The sequence below is a fragment of the Acomys minous genome (genome assembly GCF_964271855.1).
Source record: "Acomys minous genome assembly, chromosome: 7".
Taxonomy (NCBI): Eukaryota; Metazoa; Chordata; class Mammalia; order Rodentia; family Muridae; genus Acomys; species Acomys minous.
Window position 1 is genome coordinate 37,162,803 of NC_140488.1, and position 23,440 is coordinate 37,186,242.

General features: G+C 39.6%; 1 protein-coding gene across 2 annotated transcripts in view; it reads right to left on the minus strand.

Annotated features, from left to right (window-relative positions):
• Positions 1 to 19,569, minus strand: part of KLHL13 (kelch like family member 13) — a 157,791-nt gene extending 138,222 nt beyond the window's left edge. The window contains exons 1-2 of one of the 2 annotated variants that reach the window (XM_084789221.1): positions 19,394 to 19,569; positions 16,308 to 16,392 (exon numbers count right to left, since the gene is read on the minus strand). The gene's annotated coding sequence lies outside the window, so the exon portion shown is untranslated. The remainder of the gene's footprint in view (positions 1 to 16,307; positions 16,393 to 19,393) is intronic. The other variant, XM_084789220.1, reaches the window with a different exon arrangement.
• Positions 19,570 to 23,440: the final 3,871 nt, after the last annotated feature.

The following is a 23,440-nucleotide window of genomic DNA, read 5'->3' on the forward strand; positions in this document are numbered from 1 at the left end:
GAAAACCGAAAAAATAAATAATCAATGAAACAAAGAGTTGGTTCTTTGAAAAAAGAATCAGTAAGATTGGCAAAACTTTCTCCAAATTAACTAAAAGGCGGAGAGACAGTATCCAATGAACAAAATTAGACATGAAAGAGCAGTTATAACAACAGACACTGAGGAATCTAGAGAATCAGGAAGGACATACTTTAAAAACCTCTACTCAACCAAAATGGAAAATCTAAAAGAAATGAGTAATTTTCTCAATATATATACCATTTACCAAAGTTAAATCAAGATCATATAAGGAATTTAAACTGACATATAGAGCCAGGCAGATCCTAGCATTCAGGAGGCAGAGGCAGGTGGATCGCTGTGAGTTCGAGGCCAGCCTGGTCTACAAAGAGAGTCCAGGACAGCCAAGGCTACACAGAGAAACCCTGTCTCGAAAAACAAAACAAAACAAAACAAAAATGTATTTTCTTTTCTTTGTTTCCTTGTTTGTTTGTTTCTTTCTTTCTTTCTCTTTGTTTTTCAAGACAGACACTGTGCCTGGCTAAGATCTATTTTCAATTAAATGAAAATAAAATAAACACATTACTTTCTTAAAAAGCAAAGAAAATGATTAATTTATCTACTCCCATTTGATAATGACTACTATTTTATAATGACTGAATTATTTGTTTTTCACTTACCTAATTCTTCTTAGATTGTCTCTTCTATAGATGCTTGGGGTTTTTTTTTTTTAGATGTTATTGGCATATACATTTATTTTATTACACATTACTTAATTACTTGAGCGAACCAGAAGTGCAGGTTAGCAGCTTCCAAAAGGGAAAGGGAAAGGAAAAAAAAAATGACAGAGACAGTTGGCTGTCTGAACAGTCACCCCAAACTCTCTATAACATTGGAGCATCATCTTCAGCCTTCTGGCCCAGTATATCTGAGAATTGTAACAACAAACATTTGCTGAAACTATATTGGGGTGCTGGGCTTAACACAGGCCATGTTTTACCTACTTCCTGAAACATTTATGTTTCCCTATATTTGAGATGGGGACATCATGACTCAATAAAATGTAGTGACTCCAATAGCAAGTAGTAGGACCACTTAACCAAAACTACCATGTAACACTGGCTATATTTACATCACCACCTAGAAAGGACATTTACTCATGTGTATTGAATAATCTCTATTACACTCTATACTATAAGTTGTTTTAAAATATTATAGTTAGTATTTCTTTTGGTAATATTTTAAAGTTTAAGAAATACTTTTCAACAGTTTATAGTGTAGGTAATCCTAATCATTCATTTATGTCTTAATAACACATACAAAAGTACAGCTTTTCTGAAATATTATGATAGTAAGTTTTATAATGCTATGTGGTGCCAAGCAGTGGTTGTGGGAGAACGGAATGATGGCTCAATGGGTAAAGTCCTTGCTGTGCAAGCTTAAGGCCATGTCTTTGGGTCCTCATCATGCACAGAAGCACACATCTGTAATTGCAGTCCTGGGGAGGTGGGTCCCAAGGCCTAGATGGCTAGCTACCAGAGCTGCAATAATGAGCTCCAAGATCACGGAGAGACCCTAGCTCAAAAGGGAGAGGGATTGCAGAGATGGCTCAGCAGTTTGGAGCACTGCATCAACTGAAGGCCTGCCTACAATCCTGGCACTTGGCAAGTGGCGGCAGGAGGGTCAGAAGTTCAATTTCATCCTCGCTTATACAGCTTTTGTTCCAAGCTGTTTTGTGCCATATGGAGGCAAACAACCACCTCTAACTCCAGGGCATCCTTTGCTCTCCTCTCTAGCCTCTGTGGGCGCTGCATACACATGCTGTACACATGCTGTACACATGCACTTGCAGGCAAAACACACATAGACATATAACAAAAACAATAAATAAAGGTAAAAGAAAGAGGACACCTGATGTTGACCTCTGGCCTCCACATATGCATATACAATCCCCTGAAACATGTACATATGACATACACACAATGTTATTGTATAATAATAAAAAGTATATTACGGGCTAAAGTTGACCAACTCTTAGAGTGAAAAAAAAAGGCGAATCAGGGTGGAAACAATACATATTTTTAAAGGTAAAATCCATTGAGTTTTCAAAAGCATAAGGAGAGTTGACTAAATTGTGTTCAAATCCAAAGATTGTTATGTAGGTTTGCATTTATCTGTGTGCCATTTGAAACATTTGGCACAGGTCTCCTCAGAGAGATTTTTATTAATATGCCAATATGTTTAGAGAGATGACCCAGAGACTAAGAGCACTTCCAAAGGACCCAGCTTCGGTTCCTAGCACCCACCTGGCATCTCTCAATGACCTGCAACTCCAGCTGAAGGTAATCCAACAACCTTTTCTGGCTCTGCAGACACATACATGTATTACGTATACATAGAGAAACTTAAGTATACATAATAAGTAAATTACTCTTTGAAAATATGACAGACTGAACCCAGTATTAGATAAGTGAAGATTCATTTAACTCAAAAGTTCCTTGTAATTCTTAGGTGAAAGGAGGGGAGTAAGGGGAAAATGGGAGGGAGGGAGGAATGGGAGGATACAAGGGAAGGAATATCCATTTAGATATAATATGAATAAATTAATAAAAATTTTAAAAAATGATGCAAACTGTTCACATATAGGTTCTTTGTAAAAAGTTAGTATTAATTTTTCTGCAATCCTCAGAAAGGGGGGAAATGTGCTATAAAGCTAGACTTTCATAAACCAAAGCTAAAATCATCCAAGTCTCTCCTCCACACCCATGTATTTGTTCCCGTAAAGAAATATATAATGCAGTACATAGTGGCCTACTCTTGATTCTAGCATTGTGGAAGCTAAAGCAGAAAAAGCAAGAGTTTAGTCATTCTCCACTATATAGCAAGGTCAGGGTCACTCTGAACTACATGACCTCATACAAAAATGAATGTACGCATCACTAACAATTCAAATTATGTATAATACTCATATAATATGCCTTTTCCAATATATCTGCATATTTGTTTGTCTGTAAAAGGTCAGAAATTCAAGGTTTTCCCTCATGCTTTTCTATTTCAAAGAAACTATAATCTATTGCAGAACTCAGCTCTTATAATACAGTGCATTAGCTTGCTATAAAATCATTCTTAGACAAAATGGCTTCCAAATACACAAGGAGGGGTCATGCTTCGTGTTAACTTGTCTACTCTAGAGGAGTGGTAAAATAGCCCAGGCTGATGGTGCAGCTGCTACTGTGTTCTCAGTTACTTCAGGAATGTTTACACTTGACTACCGTAACATGAGAGTTTATGCAATTATCTATAGTATGTCATGACTAATACGTGCACATTACTAATATTACATGTTTTCTGCTTCGGCTTATTTTCCCATTGAGAAAAAATTCTGACATTGTTATGTTCATTATCTTAGGAATTGATGGTATATCGTGTTTTTGCCTTTAAGCAAAAACAACAAAACCCAATTAAGCTCCTAATCTTTAAATTGGCATATTAGGCATTGTGCCAGTTTCATGACCCGTTCAGCCTAAACCCTGCCCTCATATCAGTCAACTAAAACATAACATTTATTTTCACTAAATTAATCATCTAATTAGAAAGTGCCCACGGTTTCCCTCAGTCACTTCTTAGCCAAGCGCCTCTACTCTTTGGTTCCAATTTTCTGCTTTTCCTCTTACAACTCCAAACCACTCAACTGAGCATGTTCCCTAATTCTCCTGCACATCTCCATCCTAACTGTATACAGTCCCCACACCTGAAACATTCTCTCACTTCAACATCCTAACTACCCATCCAGGGTCTTTCCACAGCCTAATTCCTTCGCTTAATCTACCTTTTCTATTCAAACCCTTTTTACTCCTTTGGCACCTAATTCTTAATTGTCTTTTTTCATGACTATTAAATATCACTTGTTCTATGACACTGCAAATTCCTTAAAGATAAAGAACTCTTTGAACACTCTCCACATTTTTTTTCATCTTTCTAAAATTAGAGGGATTATACTAAGGAAACCCTAGAGATGCTCCTAATTCTAAAATTGTATACTTCCATCTCTTAGACCTCTTAGACCATGACATTTGTTTTAAAATAGCTGACCTTAACCATACCTAGTATTCAGACGTGGCTACTAGAAAGCTAGTACAATTTCAAGAGCGCAAAGGGATAAACTGTCATCTTTGACTCAACAGATGTTACTAGTAAGCAAAATATTCATTCATTCTTTCTCCACAGTCAGCAAACATTACACTTAAATCTAAGCTGGGTATCCTACCAGGCAATAGAAATAACTGACAGACTAGTTTCCCTCCACTCAATGAACTCAAAAGCCAGTGGGAACAGAGAAGCAGAAACAATAATAAAAATTGCTAAGAAGAGCAAATGACACTACACAAACATGGGAAAAGACACCCCAGACTGGAATTATGAAGTCAAAGAGATTCAAGGCAATCTTCCCAGAAGAGATGTCGTCTAAACTGAACTCAGAATGACAGGAAATAGTTAGCATTCCAGAAAAGAAGCAAGTGCAAATTTGTGAGGATAAGAGAGCATGGCCAGTTTGAGGAAGCACAAGTAGGCCTGGTAAGGCTCCAAGTCAGATTGCAACATTAGTTAGTAGGTGTGAGGGAGGAGCTAAAGGGACAATCAGAAAACAAAGTAGAAGTCTATTATAGTTTGAGTCTGAAGTGACCCCCAAAAGCTCACGGGGAAAATGCTTGCTTTTAAGTTCAGCAATATTCAGATGCTTGGCTTTTAAACATTAGCTGGACCCTGAGCGCTCTGACTTTATCACTGTGCTAATCCACTGATGAGTTAATAATCTGGCTTGCTATTGGGAAGTGATAGAAATGTAGATGGTAGAAGAGGTGAAGGAAATGGGTTCTTCTGGCATCCTGCTGGGAACTGGGCCATGTCTCCTTTCTCTCTCTTTTTGCTTCCTGGCTGTCATATGGTAAGCTGCTTCTGCTGTGGGACACTTCATCTGCCATGGCATTTGGCCTTGCTTCAGGCTCAAGGCAATGGAGATAGCCAACAACACACTAATACTGCTGAAACAAGCAAACAGGTAGCCAATGTTATGGAGATGCCATCTTCAAATAACTTGTGATATTGACCAATGACTCAGAGGTTACTTTAGGAAAATATATAGCAGACACTGTGGTTATCCTCAAGTATATGTTTTTCCCTTCTCATAAAGAAATGATTTTGTATTGGACCATTAGGAAAGGACAGCATTGTTTCTGCTTCCCTTGTAGCTAGATGTCACTACAGGTCGAAAATGGCTAGTGAGGTGTTTGTGAAAGTGATGTGTACAAGCAGTAAGTAGTATCCTTGAAAGGAATGTGGGTTATTCTGCTCTCTCCACATTCCTTTAGATGGAATGTTCAGAAAGAAGAAAGAACAAAGAGGAAAACCGTGATTGGTTCAAGAGATAAATGTAGGACTTGGTCTTTGTCACTACTGCATCTCAGCACCTCAGTCAGAGAACTCACTAATATCTGTTGAGTGAGTTTATATAAAAGACCTCATTTCCTGCCTGTACTAAATCGGAAGGTTAATTAAAGACAGAGTGTCATTATCTGAAGATAAAGCAACTCTATCTGTAGTACAGTAGATGGAATTAAACCACATGAGATGTCCTTCTCAACCATTTAACACTACAAACCATTTTAAGCACCACTTTAAGGACAAAATCAGACCATTTTGAAGCAACAGTTATTGAGAATAGTGTAATGGGCTCTTTTTAAATCAATAAATAGTTAAAATCGTTGAAAATTCAACATTCACATTACTCTAAATTATTGGTACAAAACAATATGTATAATACACTCTCATTCAGAAAGCCCTAATTTGTCTTCCTTTAAATGAACAGATTTCTAACCTATTTCCATATAGCACAATACCATAAAGCCTTAATAAACAAAATCTAGCTATAATAAAGGCAGCAACAATATATATATACAGCAATCATTCTAGATAAAGAATCTCTCTTTTTTTTTTTTCAGGAAACTATCCAATACCTTTATTCCCTCATCCCATGTGATAACAAGCACCTTGGCAATAAGGCTGGGTTTCTATCTGGATCAGGGGTTCTCCACATTGCTAATGCTGAGACCCTTTAATATAGTTCATCATGATATGGTGATGCCCCACAACCATAACCTTATTTTCACTGCTACTTTATAACTGTAATTTGGCTACCGTTACGACTTTGTAACATAAATATCTGTGTTTTCTGATGGATTGTCTTAGGTGAGCCCTGTGAAAAAAAGGTCTACCCTCCCCCCAAAGGGGTTGGGACCCACAGGTGGAGAACCATTGATCTAATTGAAGACTAATACAGTTGGTTTCCTTCTCCTAGGAAAAGCAGTGCCATCGTGTGTGATTCTATTTTCCCCTGCCAAGTGTGAGCATATGCCTCTGCTGCAAAGGGCAAAGGAGACAACCTGATGACTTTATCATCAACTCGTCCTGCAGTAGAAAGTCCACCTAAGTATACATTAAGCATAAATGAAACAAGTATAATAACATTTCAACATTATTTTGAAAGTCAAAGTTGATAAAAAAAAAAAAGTAGGTAAAATTAAGCAAAAGAGACCTACCTCAAATTAATTCTTCATCTACTTATGACATCTAATTATGGAGATACATTTTAATGACAAAATTAAAGAGCAATTCCTCCCTGAAAAGGAACCCTGATGATTATTCCTTTAACAAAGACCTGGGAGCAGACTTCCTCTTCCAGGACTCACACTACAGCTGGATTGAAAGGCACTCCTTGACTCTAGCACTATCTAGAGTTTTTCTGACGGCTGAGTGACTAAAAAGTAAGTAGCCAAAAATTTTAAGTGCAATTATTTCATAGTAGCTGTATACAATACCACAGTAGCCATTGTATTAGACATTTTCCATGACACATGACCCCAATACTGTCCTCCAGACAAAATCAGGCATAGGGTTCATTTTATGTTAATAAACTCTTTACAATTAACCAGGTCTAACATTAAAATATTTTCTAACATTTGTGTGTACTCATAACACTTCTCAACTATATGTAATTACAGTTTATTATAAAGGATGCACATGGCAGAGGCCCGCCAGTCAAACTAGTAGGTTTAGCAGTTTTGTTTTGAAGCACAAGTCTGGCTTACATTTACTTAGTTCTGCTATCAAAATTTTATGACAAATACAATTCTACAATCAATTTAAACAAAAAATAATAATCTATTGAACAATGAATCGGTGTTCAAAATGAAACTAAAAGTAGTTTGACAGCATTTTTGAACTAGACAGGGGGAGGGGGCAGGCGTAAAGATCTGAGTTCCATTGAACGGACAGAAAATTTTATAGATAAAGCAATAGAACAAATGGATGCTCTACTTCCTCATGTCCCTGGCCTCTTTTGTTTCAAAACACTTATTTGTCTATTTGGGGAGGTAAAACATTCTAAAGTTGATTGGTGCTAACCTTGAAGCCCAGCGCTTTGGGGGCAGAGAGAAAGGCAGGCAGATGTTTGTGGGTTTGATGCCAGCTTGCTGGACATGACGACTCCAGGACAGACAGAACTACATATTGAGATCTTGTTTTAAACAAACAGAAACCCACAGTGAATATGCTAAAAACCACTAACTTGTATACCTCAAACAGATTAATTTTATATGGTGAATCAATTATGTCTGTTTTGTTTTTTGAGACAGGGTCTCTCTACACAGCTCTGGCTGTCCTGGAGCATACTATATTTACCAGGCTGGCCTCAAACTTACAGAGAACCACCTGCCTCTGCCTCGCCAGTGCTGGGCTTAAACGTGGTTGATTATGTTCTTTTTAAGAACACAGGATGTGGGACAGGAGAGATGGCCTCAGTGGTTAGGAGCACTTGCTATTCTTCAGAGGACCCAGGTCCTTACTCAGTACTTCTACAACAGGGCTCACAAACACTGGTAACTCCAGATCCAAGAGATCTGACCCCCTCATCTGGCATCTGCAGGTACCTGCAAACCTGTGGGCATATGCATAAATAAAAAATAAAAATAAATATTAAAAAAGGAACATAAGAGATGGGCGTGGTGGTGCATGCCTTTAATCCCAGCATTCAGGAGGCAGAGGCAGGAGGACCACTGTGAGTTCGAGGCCAGCCTGGTCTACAAAGTTAGTCCAGGACAGCCAAGGCTACACAGAGAAACCCTGTCTCAATAAACCAAAAAAAAAGAAAAAGAAAAAAAAAAAGGACATAACTATTTTACTTTACACAAGTAAACTCAGGCACCCAAAGAACAGATTTCTGACACTTTACAAAATAGTTTTTCCATCTTATTTAACATTTCAATTTTCCCTCATTGAAAATATTCATGTATGTGAACATACACATGCAAATGCAGTCAAATTTTGGGTATTAAATATTAAGAAATGCTTCCTCACTTTTCAATAAGACCTCATTCAAAAGAAACTCCTTAAAAATATCTTGCCACAGAGCTTCATGGATGGCTTGGCAGATAAGAGTACTTGTTGCTCTTCCAAAAGATCCTGGTTCAAATCTCAGCATCTACACTAAGTCTGTAGGGAATCTGATGCCCTCTTCTGGCTTCGAAGTGCACCAGCATGCAAAATACCCATATATATTAAAAAACAACAACAACAACAACAAAAACAGTTCTTGCCACCACTCTCCTATGACCATTCCTCTGCATTTTTCCAAAACATAATTTTATAGCTTTCTTGGGCTATCACACTCTCTTATTGTCATCTCTCATAGACAGAAAGGAAATGGAGCTAAAAATTAGACAGCATGGATTTTTATTCCTAACTAGTCTATGTATTAGATATGATACTTTGAGAAATGTATCTACACTTTATAATACTTCAGTTTTCTCATCTATGAATGAGGACAATAGTCCCTACCTCATTACACTGTCACGGTTTACATTAAGTGTGTAAATATATTGAGAGTACTGGAATAACGTCAGGCACCTGATGCATATTGGAACAATTCGGTGATTTACATTATCATTAGCATTGGTTGACATCGAATTATTCCATGTTCTCAGTGGTCCCTGGCTAGACTTTAAGCTATTTCTAAATAGTGAATGCATGTTGTCTCCCCTAGAACATTGCTCTACAAACCATTGTTAAGTAAATGCCTGTTCACTGATGTTTAAATGAATATTGCATCAGTATGATGTTCTAAGTAAGATGTTTTAAGTTGATAATGACGAGATATGATAGACTTGATTTACATTCAGAAATCAGATGCACCAAGATAGGAAAGATGTTTTCTTCAAGGCTGCCAAATACAAATAGCCAAAACCCTATGAATGTAACATTTATATAATTCCTGTTTGTGTCATGTCTCTTCTTTCTATAAGTAATCTATTGATACACATGTTTAATAATATAAATGTATGTGTAAAAATATTTAATAAAAAATTGTAAAAAAAAAAAAAGAAAGAAAACATCAACAAAAGACTAAAAGACAAAGAAAAACAATGGAACTTCCAAAAGTGAATACAAAATAGTGACGACTAATCATAAAAAAGTAAAAAGTGACACATAGTTGAATAAACTGTCATACATTTACCATAAACTTCCTGATCTGCCAGAAAATTGATGTTATTCTAAATATGTTTAAATTGTATTTTAGCTAGGATTAAGCTATCATTAACACAAAAGACACAATTATCTCTCACATTTCTATTCCATGTGTGAATGGCAATGCCTCTGTGCGTTTGGCCTCGTTTTCAACTAATTCAGCCACTCGTCTAGGAAGAGCTAATACTAAGAATAGCTAGCCAGGTATGGTGGTGCACGTCTCCAACCACAACATTCAAGATGAAGAAGCAAAAGGGCAGCGCCCAAGTTCAATTGCGGCAAGGACTATAGTGAGAATTTGTGGCCAGTGTACACTAAAGAGTGAAAACCTGGCTTAAGAAAATCAAAACTAAAAGCAAAATGAGTAGCTCTATTCAGTGTGTGGTAGAAGCTATGCTAAGTGCTTTATCTTCCTTCCTTCCTTCCTTCCTTCCTTCCTTCCTTCCTAAACAAGGTCTCTCTGTGTAGCCTTGGCTGTCCTAGAACTAGCTTTGTAGACCAGGTTGGCCTCGAACTCAGAGATAGGGCTGCCTCTGCCTCCTGAGTGCTGGGATTACAGATGTGCACCACCACTGCATTTCTTATTTAATACTTCAAATAAGCCAAGTTACTTTACAAGAGAAAATTAAGGTCCAGAGAAATGAAACAATTACTCCAAATCACAACACAAACATGAAAAATCAAGATTTTAATCTGAGCCTGTGATTTTAGGGCCTAGGGTCTTCAGCCATTAACCTGTGCTATTTCCCACTTAGTAATATCCAAGAGGAGAACAGTTAAAGCTCAAAATGAACTATTGTTTAGCAATGTTTGGTTTTTTGTTTTGGTTGGTTTTGGTTTTGGTTTTTTTCAGACAGGGTTTCTCTGTGTAGCCTTGGCTGTCCTGGACTCACCTTGTAGACCAGGCTGGTCTCGAACTCACAAAAATCTGCCAGCTCTGCCTCCCGAGTGCTGGAGATACAGGCATGTGTCACTGCACCCAGCTTGCTTATTTTTTAAAAAGCAGGTCCAAAACATACTACAATTCTCTTCCCCTCTTTTACTCAGTAGAATATAAAGCGCCTCCCTCCTATACTACAAGGGCTTCGCCTTAAGCACAGCCCTCTCAGCCTGTGTTTTTACAGTCTCTCAGTACTAACACAACAGGCCAGCAATGTCAGCTCCCAGGAACGGCATCTGGCTTGAGAACACAATGAAAGTGGGGCAGCAATGATGAAAAACAGTTGAAAGATTTAGTGTTTGACTTGTCCCATTTACTTTCAACCCCCCCCTTTTTTTTCACTTGCCCTTTCTTTAAAATCTTTCTCATTTGTAGCAAATTAAACTACTGTGCTGTAACAGGCACTGTTGTCCTATTTCCAAAACCATCTGAAGTTGTAGAAAACTTTTTAAATCAAAGTCAGGGAAACCGGTAACTTTGATCTAGCGTCAAATATTCCAGTAGTCAGCAATTAACACTTTGTATACTTAATGTATTGTAAACAAAAGACAATTTAAACTTAGCAAAGATAACCCCAAATCCGCAAGTGTTCCCACAGTAGGGCAATGCTCTGACCCATCAACTATGCCGGTTCAGATCATGGCCACTGTGTTCTAATAATCTCTCTTCTGAAGATGCCAATTCTTTGGCTAATCCCTCTCTGTCAGTATCACTTCTTACCCACCAACCTTAGGAATTTGAAATATTTTAACATTTGGACCATTACTGAGCAAACAGCACGTACCCTTAACTAAAAGAACTTGGGCACCAGAGAAAAATACTGATGACCTTTTGAGGGAAATTTAAAGAACTCTGAGTGTTTAACTTAAAGGAACAGATTGTAGCACTACAATATGGCCTCTATAACCTATGTGGGGTCACCCCCAGAGTTACAATTTTCCCTGGAGAGACTATGAAATATCAGGGGTTACCTTAAATTTTCACATGAATATTGCATCTTAAGGTACAATGTATATCTGAGTTTGTGTCAGTAGTTTTACATATTGCAAACTCTTAAAAAAATGGTTAATCCTCTGAATCTTTATATAAAAGATGCTTCGTGGTATATAACCTGAGACTAGAGAGATAGATGGCTCAGTGGTTAAGAGCACAGAACACTCTACGATAGGACACAGATTCAATTCTCATCACTCACATGGCAGCACACAATCACCAGTAACTGGAATTAGAAAGGATTCAATGCCCCCTTCTGCTCCACCCCAGTGCCCTTTTCTGACGTCCATAGGTACCAGGCACAGCTGTGGTACACAGACATACATGCAGGTAAAGTACTCATACACATGAAATTTAAAAAAAAAATAGAGTCTCAGAAGAAATTTAAAATAAAAACTGATGTATTTTCTGGCTCAGGGGGCACATTATCATAACACCATACTGTCTATTCAGTATATACGCTCCAGTCTGAGGGAGCCTGGAATAGTGAAAACAACAGTGAATGGGGATTCCGCTTGTTTAGGTTAGACTGCAGTAGTATCTCAACCTTCCTAATGCTGTGACTCTGTAATAGAATTCCTCATTTTGTGGTAACCCTAACCATAAAATTATTTTCATTACTACTTCGTAACTGTAATGTTGCTACTGTTATGACTTGCAGTGTAAGTATCTGATATGCAGGATATCTAATACACGCCCCCCCCCAAAGGGCGTTGCAACCCAAAGGGGTTGAGAACTGCTGGGTTACAATAATGCCTGAGATATATTAAACATAGTTCATATATGTTAGTTGAACGAATTGGCAGAATGGCTTGGAGGGCTCAATCTTAGCTGAAAGAACACTACAAAAAAAAAATCCACTGCGACTTATAATTATAAACACAATTACAAAAGTGAAAGAATAAATAAAATATGCATTTGCAACTGGCAAAATAGATAAGGATGATCTTTAAAACTAGAGGGGTTTTTTTTAAAGTCAAGGTAGAATTAAATGGCTGCCAAGATACTAGGTAATAAGTGAAAGTTGTGATAAAGAGATTCATGTAATGGACACTGAGGTCAGCTAGGGCTTCTTTTGCATGGTTTTAATATGATTTAAAAGTTAAAGAGGAAAATCAACACTTATACATAACCATGAATGGTTCTGGGATTACTAAAGGCTAGGGATTATATCTCTCTTGTCTAATACCTTTCTCCTGTTTTAAATATAGATTCTGAATATATGTTGTGAATTTAATAAAGGTTTAGTAATTGCAAAAATAAGCAAAATAAAAATAAGAATAAGTACACTTTAACTGAATTCTGACCCCCTCCACACACACAAAAGACTCTCGTATTATAAAAAAAAAAATGGGATGTTTAAATAACAAAAGAAACACAAAAACACTCTATAAACATGGTCCTTGAAGATTGAGCACCAAATACCAAGTACCAGTACTGACGGAGCAGGGTTTGGGCTAATTTCAATTGTGTGGCCCTGTTATATCTGGTTCCTTCTGATATAAGTAGAGAGGCAGCCCTCTCTATTGAGAGCAGTGTGAATAAATCAACGTGTATTTGTATTGTAACAATTTACATGGTAACCATTATGAGCAAGATACTGAGAAGATAAAGTAATTTATTTACATCCCTAATCTCCACCACCCACAGCAACAGATCACTATTAATATGTGTAAAGCTCTGCTTTAAGCATTTTACTGTGAGGAAGCAAGGTGTATAGTCTCTTATCTAAAAACCTCAGTGCCAGATAGAATCCCAATTCAGAAATGTCTAGCCTTTCAGATAGGCAAGAACCTGTATCGCTGTATATAATATGATACTCCAGTAGGGTCTTTGGTACTTTTCCATAAGCATATTACTAATTCTACAGTAAATATAAAGTCTAACACTAAGGAGAAGAAAGACTTTAATATTTAAAAGCTATATTTTGTTACCACTTGAGTTTTGGCATCAAACTTACCAAATGAAATTTTTATCAACTTTTAGAGCTTTGGAAACAGAAAAATTTCAAGTTAATTGTGGGTCTAGACAATTCCTTTAAACTTAAGAATTCCAGGGAGCTGGTGAGATGGCTCAGCAGTTAAGAACAACAGCTGCTCTTCCAGAGGTCCTGCGTTCAATCCTGCAACCACAGGGTGGCGCAAGACCATCTATAAAGGAATCTGGTGCCCTCTTCTGGCAAGCAGGTATACATGCAGATAGAGTGCTCCTACATTAAAAAAAAATAAGTAAAAACACCAAAAGGGGTAAGTTTAGTTTTCCTTATGTTAATGATGAACTGAGGTATGTTTACATTATTCCTTCACTCCACATCCGCCAACTACTAAATAGTCTAGAGGGAATTAGAACCCAAGCTGCCTAGCTACAGTGTTTATGTTCTCAGTGACTATGATTCCTAAATAAACTCTACCATAGACTGCTTTAGAATATCAGAAAGATATGTTAAAGGTAAAGCAGTATTAAATGATAGGTATACAAACATAACAGGAGAACCATCACAAGGTGGCATTTATTCATTATTAAATAACTAGAAAGGATTCATCATGGGCAACCACAGATGAGGTCCTCCCGGTCACCTTTTCAGAGCCAGCAGCCAATGTAGAGATGGCCAGGTAGCAAATAAGCTTGATGATGACACAATAGGGCAACTTTATAACTACACTCACCTTCAAAGGAAGGAGAATGTGTACCATAGCAGATGGTACAATAAGGCCTGATATTTAAATTGTTCCTTGAATAGTGCTGAGATTGGAAATGACAGAGAAAAAGAATTTTGGAAAGTTATTTTCTTCAAGGCTGCCAAATACACTAAGCCAAAATACACCAAATAGCCAAAACATTAAGAATGAAACATTTATATAATTCCTGATTTTTTCATGGTTCCTCTTGCCGTAGGTAGTTTGTTGTATATATGTGTAATAATATAAATATATGTTTTAAAAAAGTTTTACAATAGTTAATAAAAATAAAAATGAATTATATGTCATGCTTCCGATGGTGTTTCTCCTCTGTGCCAGGAATAATATTAAACATAAAAGTTTCATATTGGGAAAACCAGGTAAAACCAAAAGAAATGTATATGAGAAAAAAAAATGTTGGAAAACCTCTGGTCATGAAGGACCTGGGCTTGCTCAGTTAAAGAATTGGACCTTGCACCTGCAGGAGGCGCTACAGTTCATTTTACAAGAAATACCCACACAACATGGGAATTGACTCTTATGGTATGTTAATAACCATACTTATTGCTATTTGGGGCCAAAAAAAGAAAAGCACATGAAATCTAGATTTCTTTTGATAAAAGGCTCAGAAAAATAAAATTTGATGTAGGCACCAAGAATGCAAGAAGAACGCTAAACTCAAAGCATAAAGCTCTGGAGAAAAGAAAATATTATAGGCCAGGCTGGTTGCACGCGCCTTTAATCCCTGCACTCGGGGAGGCAGAGGCAGGCGAATTGCTGTGAGTTCAAGGCCAGCCTGGTCTGCAAAGTGAGTTCAGAGGAGCCAAGGCTACACAGAGAAACCCTGTCTCGAAAAAAAAAAAAGAAAAAAAAAGAAAGAAAGAAAGAAAGAAAATGTTGTAGAGGCCACAGCTAAAAAGACACAGCAAATTTCTCCTAAAAGTCCAAACAGCATTCCTAAACCTTGTAGCCTTCTAAAAGAAACATGTTCCTAAGAAATTAACAGATCAGTCCTTGACAAACAAATTCTTAAACAGCACAATGTTCTGTTTGGGGTGGTGAAGTGCTTTGCAGTTTTTTGTTGTTTGTTCATTCCTCTGTTTAATTTTGTTTTGTAACAACATCTAACAACTAAGCAGCCTTGGCTGCCCTGGAACTCAGAGATCTCCCTGACTCAGCTTTCCCCTCCAGGGGATGTAATTAAAGGTGTCCTGCACCACGCCTAAGAGTGCTCTGGTTGGTTTGGGTTTTTTTTTTTTTTAAAGTTGTTGACAACTTACCTTGCAGCACAGCTGGGAAGTTGCTAGCAGCAGTGAACTGCTTGGTCTGCTTTAACACACCCCAGAGTTCATACGTCCCCAGTCCCTTATCTAAACAGAGTGCAAACTTATCAAAGTTTTCGTTCTCGGGGATTAACATAAATGACTGAGCCAGGCATTCAATTTAATGCTCTGTAAAACATGTTTTAAATTCCTTTTTTTTTTTCAGGCAATAATTTCAGATTCCCTTATGGCTTCCCATTGTTCTGACTATCTTTTCAAATTCTTTCAGAGGACTTCCAAACTCTACGCAGCTATTATCTATGACACTCTCTGGTCCAGTTCCCTAACACCTCCCGCCACAGTCTTTCTGTTTCTCTCTGATTGGTCCCTGAAGAATGTGTGCACAGATTTTGTTTTTAAATAGAGGTTTACTGTGTAGCTCTGGTTCTCCTGGAATTCGCTAAGTAGACCAGGCTGGCTTCAAACTCACAGATATCCGCCTGCCTGTCGCCAGAGTACTGAGATTAAAGACAAAGGCCTGTGGCGACAGGCCCGCCCAAGTTGTTCCCAGATCTTGAGAACGTAAATACATTCTCTCTTCTCCTTAAGGCTGTGTTCAAATATCACCCCTTCTCGGGTGGTTTGGGGGGCTCCCCTTTTCTGAGGCGAGAAGGAAGGTGATAGAGGGGGCACCGGGAGGAAAGGAGGAAGTAGCTACAACTGGGATCTAAAGTTAATATATAAATTAAAAATAACTTTTTACGTAAGATATATGTTGCCAGAGACCTCCAGAGAGAGACAGAGAACCAGATCCATGTAAATCTAAGGCGGGAGATAATATTAAGAGAATTGACTTACAAACTCACGACAACAGAGATGTCCGGTCGCACGGCAGTCTGCCCGAAAGCTGGACTCTCAGGGATGCTGGTGGTGTAGCTCAGTCCTGTAGGAAATTCTCCGTTTAAGGGAGGCCAAAAGCCTACGAACCTAAGAGGCCACTGGTTTAGAGTGGAATCTAGGTCCAAAGGCCAAGAAGCCTGGAGTTCCACCGTCTAAGGCGGCAGGGGGAAGAGTGACTCTCTTCGCTGTAGGAGAGACCAACACGCCTTCTGTATCTGTTCTCTGCAGCCAATTGGATGGTGCCCGCCCACAGGGAGGGCAGGTCTTCCCTACCTAGTCCACTCAGATTCAACCACTAATCTGTGCAACACCCTCAAGACACTCCCAACGTTTTACTGACTATCTGGATCTTTCTTTCTTTCTTTCTTTCTTTTCGGTTTTTTGGAGGCAGGGTTTCTCTGTGTAGTCCTGGCTGTCCTGGACTTGTTTTGTAAACCAGGCTGGCCTTGAACTCATAGCGATCCATGTGTCTCTACTTCCCAAGTGTGGGGATTAAAGGCGTCTGGATATTTCTTAATCCAGACAAATTGACAATTTGCATTTAACCACCATACACCACCTGGGTGAAACTAGGTGTTGTAAATATCCTATGTATTTTTTAATTGTTCTTTTCCTAATCTATATGGATTCTGACTTACAAGTTTTTATATTGTTCCTAATAATATAGAGCCTTGGAACACGGAAGGCATTCAACAGATTTTATACCATGAAATATTATTAATTAGTAATACTTTAAAACCTCCTTGCTATAAATGTGTCTACCTCTGAGAAAACCACTTTCTCTACTTTTGAAAAGGTTACACTAGGGGGTGTTCATTTTTTCCACACACTTTCCATGGTTTTTTAAAATCTGATTTCTACCGGATTGTTACATTATTTTACAGAAACAAACAGTAGAATTACACCAGAAACAAAATGCTGAAAAGGTTTAAATAATACATTAAATAGCACAAATCAAGCGATCTGAATGTTTAGGTTCATCTCATTTCAGGCCTGAAAATAAAATTAATGAACATAATATAAAAAGGGAAAGGCAACATTAGCAGACACTGAAGTTAGATTTAGTACTATCACGATCACCTTCCACTGTTTAATGGAACACTAGAAATTCACTGGAAAAGGAAGAATCAGAGACAAGTCGCTTAAGAAAATACTTTCCTCAAAATAGTGACTAAAACCAAGAGAACCATCGCACACAGCTTAAAGTTTGATTATAAAAATGGTGGCTTGAAAATATTGAGCATTTGAAGTTCTTGCCTATTTGCAAATATATCGTGTTGATATTGCATCCGGAACTCTCCTCATGCCTAACTACCAAACCTCACTACAAGTGCTACCAGGAGAATGAAATGTAGTCACCGTCTTTATTCGAAAGTTGGTTTCTTCAGAATTGCTGCCAGTTACTGAACCGTTGTGTCAGTGGCAGCACCTGGTCACACATTAAGCAAACAAATCTATCACCGTTAAGCGTACAGGTACTAATAAGGAGTTGGGGCTAAAGAAGCTAATCTTTTTTTTTTTTTAAGATATAAAATGATGGTATGACTATTTAACTCACTCTTCTCAGCTTTCGCGTTTGAGCTCTCGATAAATCCTGTTTCTAAAAACACAGCTGCATGGGCCAGGCAGCATGTGCTCTTTCACTGGTCTCTGCCTCCACTTTCAGCTTCTCCATTCAGTTTTCCACACACTAATTACAGCACGGGAGTGCGCAAATGAACCTCAGTGCAGGAAGTAACATGGCAACCGCATGGGAAGAAAGGGAAATGGCCAAAAGTAATGGACTTGGTTGTGTCTGATTGTTTGTGTTTTGTTTTGTTTTTAAGAATTATGGGGTTCTAAAAGGTACAATAGGAAATTCTCTTTAAAAGGCAGGTACCCTCCCTACAGAGGTAGTTTTAAGTCCCCAAGGCAGCTCAGTTCCCATTCAGTGTGCTTAGGAACCAAACTCTAACTAACTTGAGCCACTTGCTTCAAACCTCTAAGGTCATCCTCTAAGCATGTTTAAATGATGAGCATCCTAATTTACAGATGGGGAAATGAAGCCAGCTTTACAAACCCCAGCAGACCTCCTTCAGTCCAGCCTGCCCCACTGCCAGGAGATTTTGGGCCATGTACAAGTATTGCATACAAACAGACACATTTTAAGTGACTGGTTTTACACTAACTTATTAAAGCCTAGAAAGAAATCTAAAAGTTCCTCAATAGGTACTTGTTAATGGTATTTAATAAGGAAATTGCTCTATCTTTTTTTTTTCTGTAAACGTTAGGCTTAAACCCTGTAAGCCTCCAAGAAAATCATTCAACTGTGATTCAAAAAAAAAAAAGACATTCAGAGCTGAATACATTCAGAACTAAGTTAAAAGCTTGGAAGGAAAAAAAAGTGTTCTTGACTGGGGAGCCAGCAGCGGAGTCTCTCAAGTTATAAGATTCTAAAAGCTGAAAGCGGGATGGATCTAGGAGCACAAAGTAGAAACTGTTAAGAGGGCAAGAGACTGTGAGGCTGCGGTTGACAGAGGAACCCCAGAGGATCAGGACAGCGATGGGGAAACCCAGAGAAGATCTTGGAGAGATGACAAAGAAGCACTGGAAAACTGAGTTCCGACCAGAGTCCTAGAAGTACCCAAGCTTCTGCGGGAACCAAAGGGACCTGCAAGTGCAAAGGTGCGGAGCTAAGAGCGCGCGCGTGCGCCAGCACGGAGACGAAAACCCGGGTGGGCAAAGAGCGAAGCTGGTTCCCCGCCTAAGCTGTTCGCGGTGCAGATCTCAACTCCTAGTCGCGCACCGCGGGTGCAGGAGGCGGGGAAGCTCCTAGTGATCCTGTGACTTCAGGATCCAGCCTCACCTTGTTTGCTGAGCCCCTGCACCCAGCCGCTCTCCCGTGGGCAGCTGCGCTCGGAGGGCCAAAGAGGGAGTTGCGCAGCGCTGCCCGGGTCCCCTCCTGTTTCGAGGCACAGTCACCCGCACTACCGCACACCCCCGCCCCCTTCCCCAGGTCGCCCTGGCCACTTCGCCTAATCTTCAGGCAGAGGGAGAGCGCTTACCCTAACCCGAAAGCCGCTTCAGTTATTTGCCAAAGTCCCGGTTCCAGGCTGCCTGGGAATAGGAGCAAAGCTGCTGCGGCCGCAGCGGCAGAGCCTCAGCCTGACCTCACCAGGGGGTGGGGGAAAAGGGAAGGGAGCGGGAGCCCAGCTGGGGATGGGAGGGAGGGAGAGTGGTGGGAGGGGAGCGAGTGGGCGGGGGAAACATGGCGGCAGGGGTGGCCCTGGCGGCGCCTGCGCGGAGGCTGGGGCTAGGACGGTGTGTGGGGTCCCAGTTAAACACTCCTCCAAAGAGAGGCAAGGCTGGGCCCGGAAGCAGGATGGCTGCCAAATGGCCCCAGGGCCTTTGAAACAAGGACACTTGGGCGTGAGCCCACATGGCTTCTAGTGTCCTGGAGGCAGAAGTGAAAACTGTTAAGTATCAAGGGACAGCAGAGCATAGACTTCTCCAAGGAAGTCACCAAGTGCATCCTGCCAGCCATAACTTCAGCTTCTTCTTCGAAGTGACTCCAGAGAGCAAGCAAAGAGGATTTTAACAAAGATGTCTCCTCACTTCAGTGGGTCCCAAACCTCAAAATAAACCTGATCCAGGCTCAAACAACTAATTGTTCATCACTCTTATAATGGTCTGGAATTAGTGCTTCCTGTCTCCTTCCTATTGAAGTACAGAATATTAAGAAAGAGGAAGAAACAACTACAAACACAGCAGTTAACATTTTACCAAGTGTCTACTATTATCATCGCTGTGCTATGAATTCACTGTACTGAGAGAGCTACTCCATGAGGTGCATGAAGATTAGACCGCAGTTAGGAACTAGTAAATAGTAAAGCAGGACCCAGGATGCCAAGAGTTGTGATTCTGGCACCCAAACTTCATCGCTGTACTGTACTATTTCTCTGCTGAGACCACTCTTCTAAGTTTTGTTTTGTTTTGGTTTTGAGACAAGGTTTCTCTCGGCTGTCCTTTTTTTTTTTTTTTTTTTTGAGATAAGGTTTCTCTATGTTATCTCGGCTGTCCTGGCTGGACTTGCTTGTTAGACCAAGCTAGCCTCGAACTCAAGACGATCCGCCTGCCTCTTTTTCCTTCCTTCCTTCTAATTCCATGAACCTAGACCTCACCCAATACGCTCAAATCAAATCAAAGTCAGCTTTCTCTTTGCCTGTTTTCTATCAGTTGCCTTCCTGACAATTGAAGGCACCTTATTTTTTTTTTCCATCATCATTTCTAACTATTATTCTAGACTCCATCATTTCTACTTAAAATTCTAGTCTCTGGCAGGTAAGATGGCTCAGCAGGTAGGGCATCTGCTACCAAGCCTGAAGACATAATTTGATCCCCAGAACTCACAGTCTCATGTGGTAGGAAGAGAGATTTTTTTAATTTAAATGTATTTGGTTTTAATTTCTTCACTTTACATCCAGATCATAGGCCCCTCCCTCCCTCTTTCTCTCTAATCCCCTCTCCTAATCCATAGAGAGGGGGAGCCCTCCTCCTTTACCAACTGACCCTAGCCTATCAAGTCTCACCAGCACTGCCTGCATCCACTTCCTCTGTGGCCTGGTAAGAACTAACTCTTGCAAGTTGTCCTCCAACCTCCACAGTCACTTTACACTGTCAAGTGGGCACCTGCATGCTCAGAAACATACAAATACACACACAATAATTTTAATTTTCTTTTATTTCTAGTCCCTTCCTTGAAAATTACTGGAGCCTTCTTAGCAATCAGTCTAAATAATCGCTGTGGGGTCTCTCCCCCCCCCCCACCTTTTTGTTTTGTTTTGTTTTGTTTTTTCAAAACAGAGTTTCTTTGTGTACCCTTGGCTGTCCTACAAAGCATGGACTCACTTCATAGACCAGACTGGCCTCAAACTCACAGAGATTCACCTGTCTCTGTCCACCCAGGTATTGGGATTACAGATGGGCACCACTGTACTAGAGGTATCCCCCCATTTTTAAGAGAGTGGAGTTGAGCCAGTCTCAGTGGCACATGCTTGTAATCCCAGCACTCATGGAGGCAGAGGCAAGCAGATCTCTGTGAGTTCAAGGCTAAGCTTATCTACAAAGTGAGTCCAGGACAGCCAAGGCTACACAGAGAAACCCTCTCTTGAAAAACTGAGAGAGAGAGAGAGAGAGAGAGAGAGAGAGAGAGAGAGAGAGAGAGAGAGAGAGAGAGACTGGAGAGATGGTGGCTCAGTGTTTTTCCAATGGGACCTGGGTTCAGTTCCCAGTGGCCACATGGCAGCTCACAACTGTCTGTTACTCCAAGATCTAACACCCTCACACACAGATATGCATGCAGGATGAACACCAATGCACATAAAATAAAAATAAACAAAATATTTTTTAAAGACAGTCATGAAACTACAGGCTGTAATGATATATGTTTCCCAATATTTCTTTTGCCTACCAGTAAACTGATCTGGTGTTTGAGTGCTCAGTAGGGCTGTCTTGGTATTTCAAGTTCCATACACTGAGTTCTAATAGTGTGATAGGTTTTAGACAAATTTAGGAATAACCAGCTACTCAAGAGCTTACTAGAACTAAAGACAATCCCATGACAGTTATCAAACCAGCAACATGATAATGACACAAAATACACACGTGATATGCATTATTATTTTTTAACCTATCAGTGCATTCAACCCATTTTCACCTGTTCTATGCTTATTCAAAGATACACATATGTAAACACAAAGTTAATATCTATTAGTAAGACAGCAACTGTTAGCTTATAATCTCATCAGGATGCTTCTAAAGCAATTAATTTCAGTATTATCAAAATCTAAAATACAGTTCAAAATAAACACAAACTCACTTGATATGCATCCAAGTCACTGTTTTTTGTTAGAAGTAATTTTTTTCACTTTAATGTTTTCCAAAGAAATAATCTCATAACTGTATTATAATTTATTCACATTACATCCCGATTGTAATCCCCTAACTCTTATCTTCCTGTTCCACCTTCCGACCTGTGACAAGTGGGGTCCTCCTCCCCCACCACTTGCCCACAGCCTATCAGGTCTCATCTAGATAGCCTGCATCCCCTTCCTCTGTGTTCCCACAGGGCCTCTCCACCAAGGGGCAGTGATCAAATCTCAGGCACCAAAGTTTAAGTCAGAGATAGTCCCCTGATTCCACTCCCCTTCCCCACATGGAGAATGAGCTGTCCATCAGCTACATCTGAACAGGGGATCTAGGTTCTCTGCTTGTAATGTCCTTGGTTGGTGCATCAATTTGTGCAGAGCCTCCTTGGTCCAGATCTACTAGCCTTGATGGTCTTCTTGTGGGGCTCCTGACAACCACCCCACCCCACCCTCCACCCTGTCCTTCTATGCCCCAGCTCTTCCATATAACTCATAGCACTTCACCCAGAGTCTGCTGCAAGTCCTAGTATCTGTCCCAATCCCCTGCTGGGTGGAGTCTCTCAGAGGACATCTATGTTGGGCTAATATCCACTTATAAGTGAGTATATACCATGCATGTCTTTCTGAGTCTGGGTTACCTCACTCAGGATGATCATTTTTAGTTTTATCCATTTGCCTAAAAATGTCAAAATGTCCACTGCTTTATCCCTGCCGTCAAAAGATTCAAGTTGTTATTGTTAAATTCCTCCACCAAAAATGACTAGAAAATGGGATAGATGGGTGTGGCCAAAACAGACCTTTCCCACCCAAGGAAAAAGGTATTAGCAAGGATGAGGACAATTCTAGATTTTATGTTTGAACTTGTCTGTTCTAATATACCAGAATTTAATCATACTTGTAATGTCTTTAGAAAATATTTACATTAAAGGGGTTCTTTAGGGTAAGCCTGTATCCCATATGACTGAGGTATCCCATCCCCTTATGAGAATAATGGGATCGCCACACCAAAATGAGCACACAATAACAAGGTGGCAAGGTAGTTAAGAGTTAATTTTATTGAACTTTTCTTTTTTTTTTAAATACATTTTTATTAATTTATACATATTACATCTCAGTTGTTAGCCCATCCCATGTATCCTCCCATTCCTCCCTTCCTCCCACTTCCCCCCTACTCCCCTCCCCTCC